Here is a 13,091-nt window from a genome sequence, read left to right as displayed (position 1 = left end):
GAACCGGACCAGTTGAGAAATTACAACAATGTATCATCCTCGCTTTAGTTCGAATCAGAAAACGGACCTTTTGGTGTGAGCACGACCTTAGTGTACCAGCATAGTGGGGCAGCTTGCTGCTAGTCAGCATGTATTGTTAGCCTATTGATGCTGTGCAGTAGATAGCCTACATAAAAATAAGATTCATCTGGTTTGAGAGCAGCCTGACGAGACCATTTGTATCTTGTGAGCTCAAATTGTTGAGAACTTTATTTGAGAGAACACGGAGAATTGTGATAGAACCAACCAGAACAGCATGCTAACTGCTGCTCAACAGTAGCCTGGTTTCTATTTCCATGTGAATGTCTTGAAAGTTCTCAAAAAAGGAAAAAAATACAACAACAACAAACAAAGAAAAAACCCAAATGTGACTCAGGTGCATCTCCGTCAAGTGGCAGGAGTGGATGAGCTACGCTAGTTCAGGTGCAGGCAGTAACATGGCCGTCATAAAATGTAGAATTAGAGGTCACAAACCTGAAACAAAACAAGTGGTCGCCCTAGTAGCATGCATAATATTATGCAAATGTTTTTAAATGGAAAAATACGTAGGTTTCCTCATCGGTTCACACGTATTTGCTGCTAGCAGCTGTCATGTTGACACAGAACTCTTTTTGCATGCTTCAAAAACCATCTCAAACAAGCGTAAACCCATTTTTTTATAATTTCAAGCATTTTTGTTAATCTTGTCATTTCAATCCCCATTTTATGGTGCAATTCTTCAAAAAGCGCCAAAAAACAGGGCCATGAGAAGCCAGCTGGTGATGTGGCTCCCAGTGTTTCTGTATATAGGTCGGCGTTGGCAAGAATGGTGGAAAATGATGTCTCTTGATGCGTCAAATTGCTAACATTAGAGGAATACTTGCAGCTATTGCAGAAATGGACTCATTAAAAGAAAAAAAGGCCACTGGGATGCACTTTAGGAGTTTCTTGTAGGAATTTTTTTTTTTTTTTTGCTGTTCTTGCCAATGAATTTGGCATCTGATGGCATGGCATGTTTTGCTATGCTGATTGACTGAAGGGTAGCGGACGGTCTTGCCAGGCTAGATTAACACACCGGGCAGGGCATGTTTACTGTATTTTATGCATACACCTCATTTGTATAACATCTGTAGAAGGATGAAAATCGGTGTGTTTACCTGGGTGTTACGGGCTAGCGATCATAGCTGGAGCTGGTAAATAGTCATGTCTGTAGAATTAATTCAGGGATGAATGCAGATTAGAGTCTTTCCCTCTGCAGATAAAGGCCAGACGTTAATAGGTGTTTTGTTTGATGTGACCTTTCTTACATATTGGATGGTCCCTCATACTTTAATCCTCTTCTGGTCTTAACCCACATACATGATTGAAGCGTCATCAGCATTCCCACTTGCTCTTTAAATATCGCAGAAAATTACCTGCTCTATGAATACTTGCGCTGAGTTGGACATTACACAGGCTTTTTATTAGCGAGCTGGCAGGGCAAAAAAAACTCACTGAGTGACTAAATTACACATTTATGCTCCCAGGTACAGTGCCTACAGTATATCACATGTAAATTTGCAGTACATGTGTGAAAGTAGCTTGAGAAAATCATGAATCTGGTCAGCAGGTTTCCTGATGTAACAGAAGTTCTCTTTCAACGTGACTCCTGGCTGCACACAATATCTTGCAGAGTCAAATGAGGAGTGTTGAGAAGAATCTTGATCGATCAGATTCATTCCATGAATGATCAATGAACTAAAGTGTTTAACCCGCCATAGAATCAACCTCCAAGGCGAGCTACTATTCCTGGAGGTGTTGGAAAATGTTGAGCTTGATGTAGAATTAGACAACTTAAGCCAGGGGTGTTTTACCAGGCGATTCTGTTCTGTTGCAGCTGCGGCTCATGACGACAACATCTTGTGCTTCTCAGTTTGGCTTTTGTAAAGATATTTTACATTGAGCTCCACCTGGCAGGCCGCTAACGTCTTATGCATATTGGCTCTCGGGCATTCAGACTGCAATTTCATGCCCACCCCCCCCCACCACACACACACTCACACACACGCACACCCTGCTAATATCCATCCTGTAATTATCTCGGTAATTCATCGGACAGTAAATGATTGTTCCTCCTGCTTTAACATTAACATAATGTTGATTTTGTGACCTGTTATGATTCATATCAGCAATACTTACTTGACTGTGTGTGTGTGTGTGTGTGTGTGTGTGTGTGTGTGTGTGCGTGCGCGTGCTTTTCTTTAGTGTTATAGCCAATAGCATATTATTGTAATGCAATAAAAAGGCGAATGTAATACAATATGCAGCAGCACCTTCACACTGCACACACATGCAGTCATAAACTAAAGACACATCTTTGCACACTTAAATGCAATATGAGCACATTTACCTGTCACGGTCGCCACCTAGAAATACAGTATCATGGTCGTGCGCCTCTGGGGATATCTAGAGATATTCTCTCAGGTCACCTTTGAGTCGCAGCGGATCTTTGCACTGTATTTGAAGAAATCTCCACAAGATGTGGTTGAGAGATTGAGTTCATATGAGGTGACAGGGTCCTTTTAACCACCAAAATATTTTCTGGTCTTTTTCAAATCCCAGTTCGATATTTGCTCATGTTTATGTGAGGTGATAGTGACCTTTGACCACCAACATTTTTGCAGTTCTTCCTTTAGTCCTGGTGGATGTGCTGGGGTGCGGCCATTCCAAAATCAGAACGCCTCCGTCCTACCACTTTAATGAGCATGGAGGCATTTAAAAACGTATACACATTTTGTATAATGTGATTGTTGGTGTTTTTATGACTTTTCACTCTAAGACAGACAAGCCTTTGGTTTGTCTGTGTGTGTGAAGCACTAAGAGCATTAAATTGCATCTGTGCCTCTTGTAACTCAGACAAAAAAAGGGGGTAATATGAGTTCAACCCCAACAGATGTTCGCTATCACACTAGAATAATCCAGGGCAAGCATTCCTAGACTACTTGTACATTAGTCGGGCAGTTTATAGGGCTTGTAACTAATAGTTGTGGGGTTGCATAAATCCCATCAAAATCACATTTTCTCCTTAAAACGTGCAAGCAGGGTTTATGTAAAACAACCATCCAGACTGAACTCGTTGTACCTCCTTTTGTACACGATACAATTTAACAAAACCTGTCATTTGAATGGGAGAGATTAATGGTGATTAAGAAACAAATTACCCAAAAGAGTCGTGAAATAAATTATGAAACTGACAGAAGACTACATGACATTGGCTGTCATAATTAAATACACATGAATTAAAACACTTTTATGCCATGATTTCAAAGTTTTCCCCCTTGGAACTACTGGCGTTCATGGAAGCCAGCACAGGAAATGTTGGATTTGGATATTTTAGGGTTGACCCTTAACACTCATTTGGCATTCATTGGATGTCTGTGATTCAAAAGCTGCTATAAAGTGAGCCAAACTTCACTAAATACTGTAGCAATTAAAATGTCAAAGAAAGACGGCGACAAGAGACAATTCTATTTCTGTTATGCATGATCATACAGCAACGAGTGATAGGGTCAGAATTCATTATGGCATTTTATCCAATTCAGAACCGATTCTACATTCAGATTGAATGTTAATCATATTGAGTCTGTTATGGTTTAAGTAAATAATTAGAATGACAAATAACTCTCTCGTCTGTAATCCCCTTTTGCTTGCTGTAAACACTGAAAAAAAAAGTTTCTTCACAATGGACTAAAACCTGAGAATCGAACAAGCAGGCTAGAATACTGACTCTCCACGCGTCTAATGATAATACACGATTTACACTAGTGAAGATGTGAACATCTAATGTATCGACTGCAGAGTCATTTGATCCAGGGATGAATCCAGAGCCCCGTGGTACAGTGGAGCATCTTTCAGCTAATTGCCTTGGTTTCACAGCCCACAACTTTATTGTCTTGGTGCTGTTCCACCTCTTCCTCTCCCCAGTTTCGAGCCAGCAACTCCAGCTCTGCATGGGCTCAACTCTCCAGCCTCTAAATGGCCCTGGCTTTGTGTTGAAGCGCTCGCACGGCTGCCACCAGCTGGTGAAGACAGTGGGACTCTGACTAAGTGAAGGTGCAGCTATGTGGTTCTTTGGGTTGTTTTTAGCAAGTGGGTATTGTTTCAGCTGTTTATTATTTTATTGACCCTTGCATTTTTATGAACGAAGAGTAAACAAATCCTGGAATCCATTAGAAAAGTTTCTAGGATCAGAAAAGTCTCTGGTATGTAAAAAAAAAAAGGGCATGAACAAATAATTAAGTCAAAAAGCATCTGATACCCAAATTTTTAGTTTGGAGGGTTGGCACCAGCCTTTAGAGGTTCAGCACCTGCAATCCATCAGTCATTTGAAGGCGCATCATCCCGAGGAACACGAGTTCAACAAAGCAAACTGCAGCAGTCAACAACCTCTTTCAAGCTCTCGCTCAGTCTGTCTATGCCTCCATTTATTTATGTATGTATTTATGTATTTATTTATATATAGTGTCTATATATATGTAGGCTGCATGGTGGTGCAGTGGTCAGCGCTGTGGCCTCACAGCAAGAAGGTTCCGGGTTCGAGTCCCAGCTCGGGCGTGGGATCTGTCTGTGTGAGTCTCCATGTTCTCCCTGTTCCTGCTGGGTTCTCTCTGGTACTCCAGCTTCCTCCACAGTCCAAAGACATCAATTTAGGGACGAGGCTGATTGATACTCTAAATTGACCGTAGGTGTGAATGTGAGTGTGAATGGTTGTCTGTCTCTGTATGTTGGCCCTGTGATGGACTGGTGACCTCTCCAGGGTGAACCCCGCCTCTCGCCTGTAGATGCTATATATATCTATATATATCTATATCTATATATATAATCTCTAGACAGACAACCATTGGCTCTCACAGCCACACCTACGGTAAATTTAGAGTCTGGATTAACCTGGTCCCCTCTTGATTTCTTTGGACTGTGGAGGAAGCTGGAGTACCAGAGAGAACCCATGCAGGCACAGGGAGAACATGCAGACTCCACCCAGAAAGACCCCGTGCTCCAGCCGGGGCTCCACCCACAACCTTCTGGCTGTGAGGTGACAGTGATGACCACTGCTCGACCACTGAAGTCCTATGGGAACATTTCTTCAAGGCACGTATCTTTTGGGCTGCTGGTGTGGCCGGCAAATATCTGACCAAGTCTTGCTCCTCCATTTGTAAGGTGTAGTTAATGTTCACATTAGCAACCTAAGAAGCGGAGTAGACATCCACCAGTGTCGGAGTAAACATGGGAACCACAAAATGCTGAAATCTCATCTCCGTCCATTCACAGGCAGAAGTGTTTCTGCAGTTTAAGAGGAAAGTAACAAGCTTCCTGGTTAGGAGGATTCATTCATTTTATGCTTTTTATGCTTTCATTTTATGCTTATGTTGATGGTAATCAATTATGTAAAGATAATAGTCTGTTTACACAAGAAATGATTATGGAAATAGACTTTCAGGCATGTGAAAGTTTGCCTTTAAGCTCTGAATGGCCAGTTGGACCCACCAGTGCGATCCATATATGCATACGACTGTGACCAGCTGGACTGCTAAAACCTGCTATATCAGACAAACTCTGTGGCTCCTTTCCACATACACCCTCTTTCTTCCTCACTTGAGATCTACTCTCTTTCACTGATCAACAACTATTCTGAGGCTGCAATGATTTGCCGAAAGAATCAGTGCCAGTTGGATGAATGTCAAAGGAAAGGAAGCGGAAAGAGAAGCTAAATAACAATGCATCCATATATGTCCATTTGCATTCCGACAATTGCTCATGCACCCCCTCTGGCACGGAGCCCTTGTCATATTCATACCTGGAGTCTTGCCACCAGCAGACACCATTCCCCACCGCACTGTCTGCTCATGCTTATTGTGAGGCCAGCTGCACTTTAAACGGTAAATGCCACACAAAATAGAAAGGAGTGGAAAGGAAAGCAGACATGAATGAGGAGGGGAGAAAAAGAGAAGATGACGGTGCCCGAGGGAACAAACATCACCTCCTGTCTGGCTCCCTGACAGCAAGGAGCAGACAGGTGAAGACAGGAGTGTGCCAGTGTGTGTTTATGTGTGTGTGCAGAGGTGCAGCCGAGAGAAGGGCATCTGTCCATCTCTGCTCCAGTCGGGCTATAGCATGCGGCAGCTGTCCATGTTTGTTTGAGATCTGTGCTATTAGTATTAAGCGTTCTACCTGGCCAGTGTCTTGTCGCAGATCTGGAATCATGCATCTGCCCAGCTGTCTGTTCCTCTCATGCTATCTGTCACTCCGACTGTCTGTCCTCATCTCCGTCCGTCCATGTTTTTCCTATGGCAGTGAGCACATTTTCTGTATATGTGCCCACCTGTTTGTCTATTAGATGCATCCATAGCTGGCTGCTTTCCTGTCACTCCACATACCGTCACTGACTTGCTGTATATGTTGTGCATATGGCAGCACGGCCTGCCTCTCTGTTCCCTGCGGAGCCTGTATACTGATAGATGACTGGGAGATATGCTAGAATCAAAGCCCTGGAGCTGCTGCAGGGAGCATCCCCCTTCTCCCCATTTTTCAACACTTGACAGTGCCCTGCAAAACAAACATGCTGTCAGCCGGAGCAAATCTACGATACTACCCGTACACACACCTGCTGACACGCTCAGGAGTAAAGTGTCTGGAAGCAGCCACAAGAAAGAAAGGACAGAGGATAAATCAAGTGACCATGTGCGTTTCAACATGAATGTGTTCAGGTTTGTTTGGTTTTCAGGGAGGTGTGGATCCCTGGAGGGTTCACGAGCAGCTTAGCGTTTAACTGTGGGCCGGCTGACAGCCTCAGCCGGAGCATTATAACCTGGCACCCATCTGATAGCTCTTTTTGCTAAATAATTAGCACTTATTCTTTCATATGAATTAATATCAGGTTGGCTGCTTAAAAGGTGATTAACTTGGCGCCAAAATGATTCATCCCACTCCCAGTTCAACAAAGCTTTTATATTTGCTGTTAGGTCTTTTCCTGAGGCAAATCGCTTTGGCGGTGCATTGACTGTTTGTTTAGAATAAACAGAGAAAGGGATTATTTGTTTGATTAGATAAAGTCTCTGTGGCTGGCAAGAAATAAAACCCTTCACAAACACTCAAACTTCGGGAGCTTTCATTAAAATAGACTGAAATAAAGACAACGTTGTTGTTTTTTTTTTTTTTGTCCAAATCTCATGGTAGTGGAAGATGAGGCCGTGTGGGGTGTAAATTTAGCTTCCCCGTCGATCCCCAGACTTAACTGTTGACCATTTTCGGAAGCTCTGTACTTAGCTTAATGGTCCTTGGAGCTAAAAGCAAACATCATGGTGACAATTCTAACATAATGATGTTTAACATGTGCTAATTAGCACTTAACACAAAGTACAGCCGAGGCTGATGGGAATGCCATTCATGTATCTACTCTTTCATTATCTATACTGTTTATCCTGCACAGGGTCATGCAGAGCTGGAGTCATTTCTAGCTGATATCGGGCGAGCACTGGGTTCACCCTGGCAGGTTGGCAGTCAATCACACGGCAGACTTTTAGAGACACCAGTCCATACCCATGGATTTGTGCCCCAAAATGAATGCAGAGTTGAGGACATGTGTTTGTTATGCTTGCAAATCAGTTCCACCTTGGTGCACAATATGGCAGACTGATGTTGCTGTTTTAACTCAGAAAAAGAAGAAGGCAGGCTGGAACAGTTTCTAAATAAAATGATTGAATTAAATTATTTTTTTATTATCAGGCCACCTCACTCTCTGTATATGGCAATTCTCTGTGGCCATGTGCAATCTCATCTTGATTCAGCCATGCAAGGAGACAAGCGGACTTGGACGGACGGAGGTTTCTTCATTTTACAGTAAGATTCAATCTCACAGTCAAAGCTCCAGGCAACGAGGAGTCTTTGTTTAGTTGGCGGGAGGAAAAAAAACCTTGCATGTGCTCCATGCAGAAGGGCCCCAGCTGAGTTGAACCCAAACCTTTCAAGTCAAGTCAAGTCAGTTTTATTTGTGTTGTGCCGAATCCTAACCAAAGTTCTCTCATAACACTTTACTGGTAGAGCAGGTTCAGCACCTCACTCCTTTAATAAATTTATACCCAATATATCTTCGTTAACAAGCACGTCTTGCGACAGCGGCAACAAAAGCCTTCCTTTTAACAGTCAGGAACGTCAAATAAAGCCAGGCTCAATGGGAACGGATGTCTGCTTTGACCGGTTTGGGGGGAAAGAGAGAAGAAAAGCGGGGTCAAAGGTAGAGATGGATAAGGGAAAGAGAGAGACAAAAGAGAAAAGAGAGACAGAGCCAAAGAGAGAGGGAAGGCAGGGAGGGAGAAAAAAAGAAAGATGGGGATTTTAATGCAACTAAAGGAGAAAGACAAGTGGAGAGGAAGACAGAGGGATGGGGCACACAAAAACGGCATCGACTGCAGCGGACATAACAGTAAACTACCGGTAGCTACCAATAATGTCGTCTACTGGTGGCTTAAGCAATCAATTTCAGCATAATATGAGCATTTTTGTGCTAGCAAATACAATACAAACACAATGCTGATGTTAAGTACAGTATTGAGGCGACTACTATGAATTCTACTAGTACTAGTACCAGTACTAGCACTAAGTCAGAGGTTGAGCCTCTTCAGGTCTGCAGCCTCCTCCAGCAGCAGCAGTCAGTCAGGGATCTGGGAGGTGGGAAAGCAACAAAAGCTCCAGGGAAGAAGTCAAGTTAGTAACAAGTTTGAGTAGAGGAGGAGAGAGAAGCCCAGTGCATCATGGGAGACGGTTCCACAGGAGGGGAGCCTGGTAGCTGAAGGTTCTGGCTCCATTCTACTGGTAGAACTCTAGGAACCAGCAGGAACCCTGCATCCTGGGAGTGAAGGGTTCTAGCTGGATCATAGGGGACTAGGAGCTCTGTCAGTGATGAAGGAGCCTGATTGTTGAGAACTTTGATGGTAGAAGAAGAATTGAATTTAACAGGGAGCCATGCAGAGAAGCCAGTCCAGGAGAGACCTGGTCTCTGCTACCAGTTCTAGTCAATATACCTCTCTGAGGCTGAGGCTGCAGAGGTAGTCCAAAAGCTCCTCATTGGCAGGGTGGATGACATCCACCTGGAGTTCCTCAGGGCCCTGGATGCTGTGGGGCTGTCTTGGTTGACACAAAGTTGCAGTATCGCCTGGACACCAGGGGTGGTGCTTCTGCATTGGCAGACCAGGATGGTGTTTCCTGTTTTTAAGAAAGGGGGCCGGAGGGTGTGTTCCAACTATCGTGGGATCACACTCCTCAGCATTCCTGGCAAGGTCTATTTGGGGATTCTGGAGCGGAGTGTGCATCAGACAGTTGAACCTTGGATCCAACCAGAGTGGTTTCCGCCCTGGTCGTGGAACTGAGGACCAGCTCTACACCCTTGACAGGGTCCTTGAGGGTGCATTAGAATTTACCCAGCCAGTCTACATGTGTTTTGTGGACTTGGAGAAGGCATTCAACAGTGTCCCTTGGGAAATCCTGTGGGGGTGCTCCGGGACTACGGGGTATCAGACCGCTTGATTCGGGGAGTTTGTTCCCTGTGTGACAGGTGCCAAAGCTCGGCCCACATCGTCAGCAAACGTAACAAGATCAGCACATAGACGAGTCCTTCATTTGATGTCAGTTGGAGGTCATTGGTACTTTATCTGTGCTATGATGAACCCTGAAAACTGACTGGAAATACTCAGATAAGCTGTTTGCAGGAACACTCAAATAAGCTCAAATAGGCTTTTTAGCGACCGCCTTCCCAAGAACCTTGGAGAGAAAAGGAAGATTTGATATCAGTTGGTGGTTGGCCAGAACTTCTGGACCTATAGCCATTTTTTTTGAGAAGGGGTTTAATTACTTCTACTTTAAAGGCCTTCGGAATTTAGCCAGATGACAGTGACAGATTAATCATTTTTAATAGAGAGGTGCTCACAAGGGGTGGAGAGTCTTTGAGCAGCTTGGTTGGGGTGGGTCGAGGGAGACAGGTAGATGCTTTAGGAAGGAAAAGAATCTTATTCAGCCTGCATGAACCAAACTACGCAGCTGTTCAAAAACAAAATATCTAATATATCTATATATCTAATATGTATATGTATATATATAAAGCAGTAATGGGAAAAACAGGCTGTGCATCAATAAATTCAACATACACACACAGAGTACACATTTACTTTTAACACAAACTTTCAATACATAGTCGTAGTCGTAAAAAAATCTTTATTTCAGACTCAAAGAGGGTCCATTAAAGCACAAGTAAAAGACAGACAGACAGAACAGAGAACAGAAAACAGAGATTTCCACGAACGTAACCCCTATGAACAGTTCCTCCAGCGCCTCCAGACCACAGTGGTGCATCTGACATTGCTTTGATCAGGCCTCATAAAAAACACTAAAAATTTCATTCTGTCAGTCCACGAGTCTCATTATGAATTTATACACAAAATCTCTTAAAAGAGCTTTTAGTGTTCCCACATTATTCTGCACAAACAACAGACTGGCACTTGTCCATTGAGGGAACCTCAATAGGACTACCATTGTATACGACCTGCAGTTTGATACATTTAGCTTGAGTGTCGCAGCACCACAAGTGGGCAGTGTAAAGTGGTGCACAGTGGGCTTTAAACAAGGCTGTAGCTGTAGCATATTAGCTTGTGAATATAATTTACAGTACTGCCTCTGGATGTCATCATCATCAGAGAGATCACTCCTGATGATGTGATGATGATGTGTCAGCTCCCCTCCCGACAAGTAGAACGTAGGAAACACTGTCTTCCGCTGCTCTTTGGTCCTCACCACCATCACAACACTCTTTTTTGCACTTAAACTTGATGCCATATTGCTCACCCTATTCTGAGCAGACTGAGCAGTTGTTGCAGGCCTGCAGAGTAGGGCGACATGATGACTTGGTTGTCAGCATAAAGGAGATGGTTTAGCAGTCTTTCACCTGACAGCAGCCAGCCTTACAGAGAGATCATCTATGTAAAGGTTGAAGAGCGATGGTGACAAAGTCCCACCATGCCTTACCCCATTGGTCACAAGAAAGGGCTTGATGTTACAGTTCCCCATTTAACCTGCATTGTTTGGTGTTTACATAATTTCTCCTGTGTATTTTGTGTGTGCGGGGGACAGACGGCTCTTGCTTTTATACACTGAAATGGATATCTTTTGATCCCCATTGATTTAGTTACCAGTGGTTGGATACTTCAACCCCACGAGCCATTTCAGATTCATAGCTTCCGTGTTTGATGCTCTGAAATGACAGATGGATTTGCATAAAACCATTTTTTTCTGCCTGTGTTCTGTCAGTCTTCATATGAAATGGCTTAAGCAGTATCAGTTGCTGGGACTTCATTAAGTTTCACTTGAGGCCATGCCAACAAGTGCTGTAAGTCAGTTTGGGCCCTGTAGAACCGAATGGCATCATCGTTCACGTCCACACTCTTAGCTCCATGCAGTAAACCCTTCACCAAAAATATAAGCATGTTCAGTCAACACATGCTTTGAACAAACACATCCCTGGTATCCAGTTCTGCTCACATTTGGCCTTTGAGGACAGTATTGACTTTGCTGGCAGCCACAGCTGTCAAGTCAAGCCTGGTTCATTACAGTTGGGTAATGCATCACTTGGCAGTTCCATAACTGTTATGAGTTGGGTGTTTGTTAGGTATGCTTGTGTTTTTGCTTCATGTTTTTTGTTGTTTTCCTCCTAACTCTGCGGGGAGGTGTGGCCTAGCATCTCCCTCATCTCCCTCCCTGCTCTTAAGCAGCGTCGCCTCACTGCCACATTGTCATGGTCCTTGCCTGACTCTCCAGCCATCTTTCCCTTGTATCTCTAGATCGCTTGCCTTGTTCATTGTTTCCTTGTGTTTGTTTCCTTGTATTTATCTAGTTTCTGAGTTTAGTTAGTTTTTCCATCGAGTTAGTGTGTTTTTTTCCTACCTGCTCGCCACGGCGTAGTTGATTGTTTAGTTTCGGGCTGATTTTGTGTTTGTTTACTGCGAGGAATTGTTTGCTTATTATTGTAGTTTGTTTTTGGTTCCGAATAAATCTTTTGTCTGCTCATGGCTCCTTTTCTCTGTGCCTTGTGTTTGCCTTATTGGGTCCAACTAAAACCCTCGGACTAGTTGTCCTGACAATAACTGAGCCAAAAGTGTCCTTGTTTGGGCCTGCTGTGGGGGGCCAGAGCAAACCACTTCCCCACTCCACCTGACTTTCCTGGAGTGGACCTGATAGTGCTGGACAACCATCTGAAACACTGACATGGCTGTCAGGGTTGGGGTGGCATAAGGTGGACCCAAACACAGAGGTGACAGGCAGAACTGAACAGGAGTGCACCGCTGTGAGTCTTTCATAATGAAGATAAATGACGCTTGCTAACATACATAACTGAGGAAACAAGGGAAGAGCTAACAGGCAGACACCCAGAGCAAACAAGTCAACAAAAACAGGTGAAAGCGCAATGAAAATACAAACTCAACGACTCACAAATCAGAAAACGGAAGAATATCAGGGAAGGAGCTGATCGGAGGAGAAATGCTGGGAACAGCAAACAGATATGTGAGGAAAGTGATTCCAAATTAAAGCGGGAACCATCAAGAAACACAAGAGAATAAGAAGGAGCAATAGATGGCAAAAAGTCCAAAACTATAAAGCCAAACAGTCCAGATGAGACCATGACAATGGCAGCCCAAATTAGTACGTGGAAAGCCTTTGGAATGGCAGCGACAGACAGATGCTTAAGCTGAGACAGTAAAAAGTTTGGAACATGCACAGAACACCAGGCTGATTATTAGCAGATTGAAGCATATACATATGGGAGTACTTCAGTTCCCGACCGTGCGATGCTGGTATGTTGGTCTGACTTTGAAAAATTCAACATCAGTTAGATTAACACAATAAACTTTTTGTTGTAGCCTGTAAAAAGTAAAGACTGAATATCCCAAAGTCTCTATGGATTCATCCACTTGGGACCATGAATGTCTGCACAATTGTTAATGGCAATCTATCCTGTAGCTGTGGAGATATTTCAGGGTGGAAGCGGTTGAGTG

The sequence above is a fragment of the Aulostomus chinensis genome, chromosome 5 (assembly GCF_037954235.1).
Source record: "Aulostomus chinensis isolate RoL2024-O1b breed Wild chromosome 5, RoL_Achi_v1.0, whole genome shotgun sequence".
NCBI classification, from domain to species: Eukaryota; Metazoa; Chordata; class Actinopteri; order Syngnathiformes; family Aulostomidae; genus Aulostomus; species Aulostomus chinensis.
The sequence above is the reverse complement of the archived record's forward strand: the minus strand, read 5'-3'. Positions refer to the sequence as shown.